A 14069-nucleotide genomic window follows, 5' to 3' on the forward strand; every position below is an offset into this window, starting at 1 on the left:
TCACTTAATGTTCGGATTTAGATTTAATTTGTCTCAACATTTTATATCACAATATAAGAACTCTGATTAATTTTTTCGATTTTTTAACGATTCTTGAAAGTTACATTTTTGGGTGATAAATACCCTAATATTTATAAACAAAAATATAAATACATACCACGATTCATATTTATTTATAAAACAATATACTGTTAGTTTAGAAATCCCAAACAGATATTAACCTAAATTGGAAGTAAAACGCTGTCCATTGAACAACGAATGAAAAATAGTGTTTGTTGTCTAAACGCTCACTCGATTTTCAATTTAGCGCGTGTGTCAGCGAATATTTGAAGAACATTAAAATTCATCGTTAAAAAATATGTATATACAGGATGGCCGATCCGGGCAACAAACTCCCTCGCATTCGATCATCTATTTTTCATTGAAACGAACTGCTAATCACATACAATACATCCAGATGAAGTTGATTACACCGAAAGGGATAGTTATCGTATTTCACATCGATCGTAATCGAATTTCGCGCGCTCAGCCGCGTGAACAGGCAGAAGTTAATTTCCTAAAGCGATTCACGCTTCACGGTGATCCACGAATTGACATAGTTTCAAGCCTGGAACGGCTGCTATTTTTGAATGAAAAAGAACTATGGCGTTTGTAGATAGATAGATAGATAGATATTCGTTTTTCACGCTGGCGATAAATCACGTGTGTCAGCCAATCAGAGACACAAGTCCTGTAAATATGCTGGAACGAGCGCACGAGCGCAGAACGAATTGCATCCGCCGCGGTTATACCGTCACAAGCAAAACTTTTTATAGAAAATGCATGAACAATTCGGAAACGTAAACTATATGTCGATGGATGACTCTTCTTTTTTTTTTTTTTTTAATTTAGTTCTTTTTCTGGATTCAAGTTAATTGCATCAATCGGTCCACTGTTTGTCAATTGATTTTGTAACGGTGCCATGAATGTTTGTCGAGGCTAATTGTATTCAACTGCGTTCGAGTTGGTTTCTGAAACAGAACTTCTGGATTTAACGAGCGATAAAATAGTGACATTTGTGTCGGATGTTGTGGGAGGAGGTATTGTCGCTCTATCGGTAAATTTGATAATTAGAAACTGTCAGTAGATATGTTGGTGAATCATGTGCGTGGAAATAATAAAATTGGGCTCTTCTTTTGGATTTGAATAAATCTGTTAGTTATCAGATTGCACAACTTCGCTCAGAATGTTAATAAATTTTATATGTAATATCTGCATTAATCATTTTGACACGTCGTCATAAGTGAGAAAAATTATGCTTATCAAGTTCAAGCTTTTATTGATTAGTGGAATATCTGCTTAAACCAAGCACATATTGATTTTTAATTAAGAGTTAGATCTACTGATTGCCAAATTGTATAATTTAATTCTTCCTGTAATTATAGTTTTATTTTTTCAAATTTTATTTCTATTATTTAATGTTAAAGGATTCGGTATTTAACACAATATGTGTACATTTGAGTATAGTTATAATTTTTAAAAATAATAAAATGAGTACATTATAATGTATCTGTTACGACTATTTTGAAATAATTCAATTGGATTCCTTTAACATAATATAGAACTCACTCATAATCCGCTTAATTATTCTCGCTAAGAGTCTGCGCGTACATGTACAAGCACATAAACCTATTGAATGCAACATTTCGTCGTAAGATCTATTAGTTTGATTAGATCTACGCCATTCATTAGTGAGATGAATGGTACCGAATTGAACTATCTCGGATTTACAAAGGTTTCTAGATCAGCGACGTCTTACCACGACGTCTTCATTTCCATGAACAATGGATTCATAATGTCACGTCAAAATGAAATTGTGTTTTGATAAGACGATATATTTTAATAACAATTTACCTAATATTTTAATAATTCTTTTAATAATGGCCTATCAACGTATACACGTTTTCTGTGAAATTAATATCTCTCAATTTCTCTCTACATAAATAAAAATAAGTTATCGGATTCCACCATAAACTCTTGTTACGATCCACATTTATATGATATCAATCGAAAAGCGTCTGGTCTCCGATCAACTCGCAAAGTATCCTTTTTACAATATCCACTTAGTATGAATCCTTGCGGTAGCATCGTGCTCACGGTATATCGGTTTTTATAGGTAACACCATATGGTTATCTCAGACTCTCTGTCCCTTGCTGTCTGTGAGGAGACGAACACGAGATCGAGAAGACGAAACAGGGGTAAACGGAGTAGAGACTCGCAAAAAGGCTATTCGCCGGGGCTGATCCGTCATAGGGCTGGACGGGTGACGAAGGTTTTTACGTTTCCGCGTTTCAAGGGAACGGGTATAAGCCGTCGGCCCATGGCCTGCCCCTCAGGTCGTTGGGTAATCCCTGATTATCGTGATCGAATTGCGGCCTGGCCTGCAAAGGATACCGTCGCGTATATATACGGCTTGCTATCCATTCACTCTTTTCCCTAGTGACGAACGAGCTCGTCTAGAAACAGCGCCACGATCGTCTGTGATACTCGCTAACCTCTCATGCTACTGATCGAGTTGAAATAAAAGAAGATAAAGCGAAGAAGTCCCTTCGAGAGTTCATATAATTATCTTGAATTTGGAGGGAGAGATAATTTTAAGGGTGGGATTTATCTTGTTAATTGCGGGTTTATAGGAGATTAAGCTCCAAATTAACAGTTTTTAGGATGGTTATTTTGCTACTACATGGCGGTATTTTTTGTATTTATGGGAAATTTCAGGATGCGGAAATTTACAGAATTCACATAACAAGCGAAAATACATTTTATATCTAAGTAAAATAACTATTTGGTTAGATTCTGTTTCTTTGTACTTGCGTTTATGAAAACACGAATTTACATGAACATTCGCAGTGTAATTATCAATTAATTCTTTGAGGTAGACATACTGTATATAATATTGGTATCAGATGTAGTTCATTAGTAAAATACATTATACGACTTAGTGGTACCATATGTGTATCGAATATTTGAATTACGTAAAGTAGTATGTGAATTGAGGATAAAATTCTTTTCGAATTTGACCTACGTCATATAAACAACAAGACAGACCTTTAATTACATAATTTATTTAACAATAACTTTTACAAGTGTTGATAACAGTTAAAGAAGAATAAATTGTTTAATCCGTGAGCAGCTAATCATTTTTATTACTAGTTCAGATTGAAGACCGATGATTAATTGTATTTTGAATATTCTTGAAATACTTAAGACACTTTAATTATCAAGTTAAGATATCCCAATCGAAGATAATTCTGAACTTCAAACTATCAATAAAATTAATTCAATCTTAGAAAAGAATCCCATTATGGATTAACGAAATTGCACTTATAATTCTATTAAAATACGATGGTTTCATAATCCATTATATTCGTTCCGATCGAATTTTTCGCGTGAAAGAAACGTCACCATATGGTGTCACGGTATAAAAACCGATATACTTACGGAATGGCATCGAAGCGGCAGTATCAAAAGTAAGCCGGGCTCCGGTGAGAAAAAAAGCGATATCCTGTCCGTGCGTGGCGAAAAACTCGATCCCGGCTCTCTCGTACATCCGGAGATCCGGATAATAAAATCAATTGGAATCGAGGAGAAAAAAATCATCCGACAGATGGAAGGACGTACGTTGAATCATTTATAAGAATCGTCCGAGGGATGTAGCTCGTGTCGTTTACAATATTCAAGGTGTCGAAGCCTCTTTCGAACCTCTCTCTTTCTCTCTCTTTCTCTTTACAATCCCTTTTTCCCAGCTTTTCAAACCTTTCCCGATTATAATTTCCTTCGTTTACTCCCCTTGTTAAGTTCCTCGGGCTGCTCGCGAAATCTCTTTGATTTATGATCTTAATCCGCGGTTGATTTAGCAAATGCTGTGCTGCGATGCAGACGCGGATTGCGCTTCTTACGCGTTATAAACTTTCCCAGGGATTAATATCGAATAATATTCCGTAAATGAGAATTCGTTTAACCAGAAAGCTTCGAAGTGCTTGATGAGTGTATCAACCTTCGCGGAGCTAAGCTGAGAGTCTATACGATCCGCGGTGGAAATTTAAATTTGTTCGAGATTCATCGCGATGTTGCTTCCTATTTCACTGATTTTTTTCCTCCCTTTTTTGCTCCGACCTTTTTTTTTATCGGTTATATTGATTGATCTCTTTTGAATGCGCGATTCATACGCTTCGAACGGGATACCGTTCTCTCGTTTTTTACCCCTTTTTCTTTTTTTTTTCTGGTGGATAATAAATTAATATAGCGTGATAGGTATAAAGTGAATTGCAATGAGTTTGGTAATCGTTTGTGATAACTATGTACATATGTTTTAAGGTAGTTCAGTGAAATGAGGGCATAATGGATTGTTTTACATTTCCGTAATTTATTATACAATGAATTTTAATTGATGTAAATATAGCAGGAAATATATCTTAACTTCATTTAACATTTAAAGGTACTAATTATATGACATATGTGACAATATTGTATTTGTGTATATATTGTATGTATTTATATTGTTGGATATATATATACTATGTATATGAGTTATTATAGATTCATATATACATGCATAGCGTACATTTTGTACTGATCAACACAATGCACTTCCATTACAATTTTGTACGAGTCTATCTTAAATTGGACAACAATGGCAGTGATTGTTCTTTTCGAGTCTGCATTGCTACCTAATATGCTATCTGTGTCCTTTGTTTTGCGATTAACTCGTAGTAAACTTAATTATCGAAACGCAAATTCTGCGATGCTTTCCGAGGAAATACAGTTTACTATATTTGCTTCAATTTTTCAATAAACTCGAAAATAATATTGTAAAATGATTTTGCTGAAAAGGCAAATTTCATGAAATGATCAACGAATTCAACGTGGAAATACCGCACGTAAATATCAGTTTTGCTTTGTCTTTTATTATTTCATGCCAGGTTTTATATTATCCGAACTCGAACGTCGCTCAATTTCATTTTACCATTACTCTTTTTGTTCACAATTCTAATATTTCGCGCGTAACAAACGCACGGAACTACTGTGAATATTGCAAATCTTTTAACAAAAATGAATCACAATGTGAAACCAAACCATTTTTGTACAAGAGACTTTATATTTTATTTACGCATATAAATATTTAGATGGTATTTATATTTAACAAACATATCACGTACACGGATACAGTTCTCCATTTTTAAATTGTTTAAATAAAGTATAGAATTTCTCAGACAATTTAAACTTACCTTGACAAATAGAAATATAGAAAAAATAAAAAGGCTAAGGATGATAAAAACTGAAGATAATTGAATTATATTGATACTAAGAATCATACTGAACACGTCTACAGAATCAATACCCTCGATCTGTAACACTTTCCTCCCAGCGATACATTTTTTTGAAAAGGACGTGACGCATACGCTTGGGTCACATTATATTTATAACGTTACCAGAGCTCTCTTGCGCAATAATATACAAACTACTGATATTAGCGATTTAACAAGTTAGGAGTAATTTATACAAACGTTTTCCATAATCTTTCAACTTTGTAAATACAGTAAATGTCATTTGTTTTATTATCGAACACAAGAAAATTTATTACTATCAACAACTCGTAACTTGTATCTTATAAAGCTTCGCTAATAATATTAGTTCAATCGTGAAAGAGTGCCAAATCTGGCAATTAAGATTCTACTCCACTTCCAGAATTATATATCTCAAAGTCAAAAGTTACGTTACAAAATCTCCACCGTCGATTAATCCTAAAAGAATCGGGAAAAGGATCTGAACACCGTAACCCACTTAATCCCTGGTTCCTTCACATCCGTTCTATCCTGTTTTTCACCCCTAGCAATCCCGGTGGCCGATTTGCCGGGTTACGACGGGAAAACAATCTCCGCGATTCGCACTTCACGCCCAGGAAAATAAATAATTCCCATCCAGGGGCACTCGAGACAATGCAGATAATCCGTTCGATAAATGGCGCGTGCGTTGGTAGCGGCGGTAAGCCTGCCAACCTTGGAAAAGGCTGCTCGGCTTAATAGAAATTTAATTGATCCTTCGGCTATGCGCGGTCGGACGTAATGCAAATTGAAGTGGCCCGTTGAACGAGCCTGTACGAGAGGCTCGGTTAGAGCAAGAGAACCACGGAGGGAAAGCAACGGGTAAATAGAGGGATGGAGAAAGGTGTGAGACAACGTTAAAGGGTGAGAACGAGAGGACGAAGCGGGGAAGCTCGCCGACTAGAGTCTACGATGGACAGAGTTTCTCTGTGCACGTGCTTGGACACGAAGACATGGATGAACAGCTCCCATGTCCCACGCGGCTCAGTTCTCCGCTACAACTACATATCCATCTCACTCTATCCTCCTTCATATTCATCCTCTTCTCTGGTCACTCCTTCTCCATTTCATGCCACTTCTCGTGCTCTAAGAGAGTTAGTGGCACAGAGGTCTACTTGGATCTTTCGGTTGAACAATTTTCTTCACCGACTGGCTAGTTGATCGATGCCTGCTATTTTGGGGATTAGAAGAAGTTGTGATGGAAATTAGTCGAAGCATAGAATAAACGTGAATTGAATTTCTATACCTGAACATTATTATCGTATATGTAAGTTTGTTTTATAATAAGATTGAGATACGTTTAGAAAATAGTAGATTTTAGTACACACGAAGGTATAATTTATTAATATTTCCTAATGTTTATTGTCGTCATAATGTAATTGCGTTTTATTTATTCTTCACTTAAATTCAATGCAGCCGAAGAAGTTCATGAACCTGAAGTATTGCGTAACGTGTCTTTAATGAAAGCTTTTTACTGTTTTGAAAATAATGAATAAAAGTTAATCACCGTGAAATGAAGGATTCATTACAATTAAGGGACGTATTTCCTTCATCGCTGTCAAAAAATCCGAAAAAAGACAGCTCTTAAAAGACGTACTAAAAGCTGTCGCACAATTATTCACCGGGAAGTCATGAACGACGCTTATGAGATGGCCATTTCTATCAGCAACATGAGCCACTCGAGGAACTTCATCATGAACTCTCGTAACATCAGCCTACCACGTGTCCGAACTCTCACACGTTCGAGTAAAACCCGTTCACATAGGCTGCTAGCACCGTTAATCCTCTCTGCGTCGACAGGATCACATAGCGGCGACCTCGGGACGCAAGGCGCCTCTGTGCCCACAGGATACATTGTCCCGCTACCAACGCTATCATCCCCCGTGGACGTCGCCACTTGGTCTGAGAGGGAGACAACGACGAGCAACCAGGAAGGTTTATGGCTGCATAAACTAACAACTTCACCGTGATCCGAAATTACCGGTTAGTACGATCCATTATACCACGATTTCGTAATTTCCACCAAAATTTGCTCTACACATTGACGTATCGTTCGAAATTACGTTGTCTGATGGCGAGTGACTCAGCCTTGATATGGTTGCTTGGTAAGCTGAAAAAAAATTTCACACGTAATTAGGATTTTTATTTGATTTTTCTGTATTTTCCTATTTTTATTATACATGAAACATTTTATATTAAAACTGTTAACATTTTTAAAATAAATCGATTTTGTCCAAGAATTATAAAATGCAAAGTATAATTTCAAACAATTCAATAATAATCTATTATGGTGAGTAAACAATCAATTTAAAAAATCGTTTTGCTATGTATTATAACGAGGAATTCGATTTAATCATTGGTTCAAATAAGCTTGGTTTTTTTGATGAATTTTTTAAAAAGTATATACTATTTGCTTCAATTGTAAAGATAAAGTGAATGCACTTAAATTAGCGATTAAGTTTCTGAGAAAATGGAAATTCAAATCTGGTTCATAGAATAAACTGTCCAAAGTATGTCGCGACATCTACAAGAATTGTAGAACAGCGACTTTCAAGTTTAAGGAAAGAAAAATGTAGCACATTCTCGTTCGTTTTCAAAAAAGATGGCGGAGCGTCGTGTATCAAGGTTGTCAAGAGCCGAGAAACAATTTCGAAAGTTAACGGCCGCTCTAAACGCGCGTTTGAGAAATACGCGACTTTGGAGGAATGATGTATTAAGATAAACATTTTCCCAGATTCATCATGCTTTCACGAAACATATTTTATTTTCGTTCGGCCGTCCGATGGATTAGCTGCATTCCCAGATAAACGATCCTTCTCCACGCTACTTCGCGTGAAGGATTAGCGAGAAGCACGTCATATATTTCCCCCTTCGCCGGGCGCCGCCCCTCAAAGGTAATGAAAATCGAAATAAGGCAACGTAGTATTCGAAAAGGGGAAGGAAAGAATCGGCGAATGGTGAACACAAAGAGGACCTCCGCTCTAAGGGCGTGCAATAACCTCGCGAGATCACGTACTGCTTTGTACGTACGGTGATTTGATTTCGTCGAAAGAACTGAATGTAATAACAGCGTGTGGTGCTGTTTATGCTTGAATGCTGCCAACCTTTTGAAATAGTTTTTAGTCGACGGAATTAGACATCTGTTTTTCATTTTTTATCGTACATGTTTGATCTTATACCGAAATACAATTATCTACATATAGTGATTTAAGAAGAAGCAGAAGTAAATATAAACATGTTAAAAATACACATAACTTTGCATTATAATTAGTATAAAAACTATTAACAATACTATTATGATGAAATTATTTGAGAAATGTAGGCATTTATTTCGATAAACTTGAAATATACGTGCAACACCTATTGACACTACTACAAATTTAAACAATCGCTGTTACAAAACAGATGAAAATTTGCAAATAAAATTAAAATCATCGGAAATAGTGAACTTTCCCCTATAAAATGCTTCTTGTTTCATTTCGAACCGACTTTCCGTTGCTGAGATATGATCGTTTGAAGAGAATCGAATTTTTCAATAATTCCCTATCGCTATCTCTCTCCCACGCACGATCCTCTCTTTTGCACCGCGTCACTGACCAATCATAACTCGGTTAATAGCGCGCTGGTCCGTGACAGACAGCGTCTACGGCTTTTTACTATTACTACTACTAAGCGTACGCATTTCCTGGAAAAAATGTAGGTCAGACCGCTGTAGGCTGTCATTCACAATTCTATAGGCTTAGTTACGTCTATTCTATCTACTTTCAAACGTTATATCTTCGGAACCAATTGAGATATCGATTTAAATCAAAATGCATTATTTAGGGTATACTTTTGACTATCTTCTGAGTAGAAAATATTAAAAATTTCATGGTTATTTCATATGCATTGTTTATAAATTGTTGATGTATTATTTAACGAAGCTTATACTATGATTTTGTTAATGTTTTTTTTCATATGACCTTATGGAATTTTTAAATTTAGTAACCTCAATTGATAATAATCTTATAAGGCGTTTTACTGTTTGGTATTCATTAATTCATAGATACATTATATTTATTATCGAAAAATAATTTTAAACAGTAAAATGTTATAGTTTACAAGACCTGTGTTTGAAGATATTATTATAACATGAAGTCAGGAACCGTATGGCCAATAGGTATTTTAATATTTACATCTACATGTTATAATTATTTATAATTATATAGATATATAACACTTAATACGTTGTCAATTTGAAAATCTTCAATCTTGTAAATTAGCTTGTATCTTAAACTAAAAAAAACCGAGTAATCGTTTACAATGAGACCTTGTTTATTAATGGATGTCGATAAATTACGAATATAATAAACTGCTTATAATATAAATTTCTGCATTGGCCGTAAATATTCATGCGATAACAATTTTTATCGCGAAGAACAATTTGCATGAGTTCCAATGAGGGAACGCCTCGTAAATTAATGCCTGGGAAGTGTGGCACATGAATTACTCGTTCACACGGGCTAATTTACTTGAAGCACACCGATAAATGAGAAGATAGATTCGCGGATGACGAACATACTATCATAAACGAAAACGCAAGCTCGATCTATTAAAAAAAGGGTTCTGCTTTAAATTCTCTATATAATCGAATTTTTCTTCTCTCATAAAAAATTGACATTTGATAGGAGAAACAGTGATTAGAATATAAAATAGTAAACCAAAAAAGGTAGTATCCAGGCTGTGGTTAGCTATGCATGTATAGGAAATTAAAATGTACAAATTAGGTACATCAAAAAATATCCGAAATAAAATACTGGCTACGATATTTATAGTCTACGGTATGCCTCTACTTAAGTTCTACTTTCTAATTGCTTAGGTGTGAATTTAAGTATAAAAAGATATAAGTCTGAACAAAATATGAAGAAATTATACTTCGTACGCATTAGGTATATCAAAAAATATCCGAAATAAAATACTGGCTATGATATTTATAGTCTACGGTATGCCTCTACTTAAGTTCTACTTTCTAATTGCTTAGGTGTAAATTTAAGTATAAAAAGATATAAGTCTGAACAAAATATGAAGAAATTATACTTCGTACGCATTAGGTATATCAAAAAATATCCGAAATAAAATACTGGCTACGATATTTATAGTCTACGGTATGCCTCTACTTAAGTTCTACTTTCTAATTGCTTAGGTGTAAATTTAAGTATAAAAAGATATAAGTCTGAACAAAATATGAGGAAATTATACTTCGTACGCATTAGGTATATCAAAAAATATCCGAAATAAAATACTGGCTATGATATTTATAGTCTACGGTATGCCTCTACTTAGGTTCTACTTTCTAATTGCTTAAGTGTAAATTTAAGTATAAAAAGATATAAGTCTGAACAAAATATGAAGAAATTATACTTCGTATGCATTAGGTATATCAAAAAATATCCGAAATAAAATACTGGCTATGATATTTATAGTCTACGGTATGCCTCTACTTAAGTTCTACTTTCTAATTGCTTAGGTGTGAATTTAAGTATAAAAAGATATAAGTCTGAACAAAATATGAAGAAATTATACTTCGTATGCATGATTTCTCATTTCCATTTTAAACAGTTTCTTACAACATTAAAAATTCTTTTGCTTGACAAATATAGCGTTCAATTAGAGTATACAAATTCGAAGATCATAGCAAGCTAAAAAATATCTGAAACCGATCTTCCGTGAAGTTTCTAGAGAAACGAGGGAACTTCGATCGCAAGCAAGTCTGTGGATTCTCGCCGGCGGAAACAAGACGGGTGTCTGTCGGGGGCATAAATTTATTAATGAAATATATCGTCGTATCCAATAGTAGGTAGCACGTGTGCTACAAATTTTGACGTCTGATAGGAGGTAGGGCACGTGTTTCACGAAAAAGACAAGGGCACATTCTGGGCGGGAAACGGTGTAACTAATGGGGATCGCTTCGCACGTGCTGTGACGGCTACAATTTATCAGAACTTGTTTGGAGTTATTTTACGAGTTTAGGTGGCATGAAACGCTGCTTCCTCGAAGGTACGTGTAGTTGCAGAATTGATCCACCATTATACCGCTTGATTTCGCTCTAAATGTATTTCACGCTTGACTCTTACATGTTTTACGATTATTACCCCTTTATTTCCCGTCGTGCCCGTATCTATTTGAGCTTTGATTTATGCGCCAAGTTATTGCCTATACAGCCGTGTTTACGTTAAACGACCAGGCGACACCACCTTTCGAACGGGGTGTAATGCGTGGAAATTTGAGAAGTTGCCAATAATAACGGGAAAATGTTCGCGACAGTTTTTCTCGAGGAAGACACGAGTTCATTGGTTGTGCTTGTGCTTCGAAAATATTAAAGCTTTTTAATTTAGTCAAAATATTTAATGTATCTCTTAAATGTTTTAAAATTGTATTTTTGTTTAGAAAATGAACAATAGATAGTGATTTATTTCACTTAATTAGTTATTATTAAGTTCATTGATATTAAATTGTTCCAATAAAGTGTCCGAATTTATTCTGAATTTATTCTAAATTTCGATAATGTAGAAATTAACCTCTTTTGCAGGGTGATACAGCAGTTTTAAGTGAAAAAATTAAAGTTTTTTGTCTTTAATAAAGTAAAAAAGCGGACATTTTAAATTACACTTTATATTTAATATAAAGAAGAAGAATTTCAGCAAAAAGATGTTAAAAAGAGTAAAACATTATATTCCTTAAGTTGTATTTTATGAGATAATTTATGTATTTATTTTAATAATATTTTGATATGAAAAACTTGACTAATTTTAATATTAATTTTTTAACCAAAATCCGTGACAAATTGGATAATAGTCCGGTTTTCATAAATGAATATTTTTTAACGATAATAATAGCTCCTGTGTAGTTATTGATCTCATTATCCAACGTTAATATCCTGCATTAACGAATCCCTGCAAAATTCTTCGGAAATCCAATATTGGAGTTTTAAAAATTTGATTGGATTGCGAACTTATTTCAAAGAATCATCATCATGGTAAACCGCTTCAAAATCTACTGTTCATTATATTAATTAAAATCTTAACTCTCTCTCTTTTTATAATTCTTTAACATCTGTTAAAAACCTTTTGAAACTTTTATTATGAAATACCAGTAAGATCATTAAACATATATAGCAAATCAATTTAACGATGTAATTTTTCGAGCGCCTTCAAAAAATTTGATTTAATTTTCACGAAAATATATGTGCTTCATGAAATTTCTGGAATAATTGAATACCTATAATAAATATAAAATAATTAGAAACAGCGTAAGATCGTATTTAATTAACTTTTAATTTTATTGTGATACGATTACGAACTTATAAAAGCAATTCTAAATCCACAAAAATTCAAGCATCTTATATTTTATACAAAGTACATTACCATCCTACTTTTTGAAGTCATAAACTTAATATCATGATCCACACAGAACGACTTATTTATTAATTACGTTTTACATTACAAAATAATTAAATCTACTCGTGTATATTGCTCACAAATATGATTAATTTTCAAGTTTTTTAAGGAAGACATTTAACTAGACAATATCGTTACCATAGAATAAATTATGATTGCCATTTTCCATTCTATACCAACATTAACACGTTCTGTAGTATGTCACTCAGTGACAGTAATATGAGTGACAGACTTGTTTTGTGATAACCGCGTCACTCATATATGAGTGACAACGAATTTTTCTTCAGTACAAACATTGCATGCGTGATTTGCAAAAAGTTAAATTTCCATAATATAAAATCTTTGAGTATCTTATTGTGCTAGTAGATAATTGATTTAGATAATTAATATTTTCATAATAAATTATATTTATTGTTGCATGCTTGTTATTCATAAAATTACTTTCTAAAAAGAGCTTGTAGCTTTTATTCCGATAAATACAATACCCACTATATATTGAGCTTAATCAATTAAAGCCTACAATCATTTAATGATTATTACGCTCATTACGAGTATCCTATGTATAATTATTATAGCTATGTACCCAGGAAATAACAGTAAAATAAAAAATTTATTTCGTCTAACAGAAAGAGGAACTTTATGAATAGTTCCTTACACAAAATTGTGTAATATAAAAACTGCGTTGTAATAAAAAGAAAGATCGCTTTGTGCTATTCTAAAAACTCGTTTAAAACAATTTGGAAGAGAACGTGTTAAAAAGAATCTACTGTATAATTCATCCTAATAACTACTATTTGTAAAAATAAGATAGGATTACATAATTTATAAATCTACAGAAAGCTTCTAATCTGTCAAAAATATTAGAAATGAAGGTGTAAATCCAGATAATACCAAAATCTCTGTTATTTCAATAATCATGATTGGCATTCGAGCCGGGGATCATTGGGCCAATTATTTTTCACTATATTACTTTTCAATCGAGATATACTCGTAAACGAGAAAGCAACTCGTTCATAGTTATTGCAACACGATCGGATCCAAGCTTTGGCGCATCCATACAAAGGATAGAATTGAATTAATTAATTACTGAAGCGGCAAAGGGGAAACGTGGGATCGAGCAGCATTGGCCGGAAGCACGAGGGCCTACTTTGATACAGGGATAGTTCATATCCCGTATTAGCAATCGATATGAATGGCAGCCTATCATTCCATCGACGTTGATTTGGCAAAACGCGTCAAAATTGAGATTCGATCTATCACAGTCGAGGC

At 33.9% G+C, this 14069-nt stretch overlaps 1 protein-coding gene across 1 annotated transcript in view; it reads right to left on the bottom strand.

The window, feature by feature from the left end:
- LOC132906121 (transmembrane protease serine 9-like) overlaps nucleotides 1-14069 on the bottom strand; it is a 400143-nt gene that overhangs the window by 340616 nt on the left and 45458 nt on the right. The gene's annotated exons all lie outside the window — the stretch shown is intronic.

This window comes from Bombus pascuorum, chromosome 4 (genome assembly GCF_905332965.1).
Source record: "Bombus pascuorum chromosome 4, iyBomPasc1.1, whole genome shotgun sequence".
Taxonomy (NCBI): Eukaryota; Metazoa; Arthropoda; class Insecta; order Hymenoptera; family Apidae; genus Bombus; species Bombus pascuorum.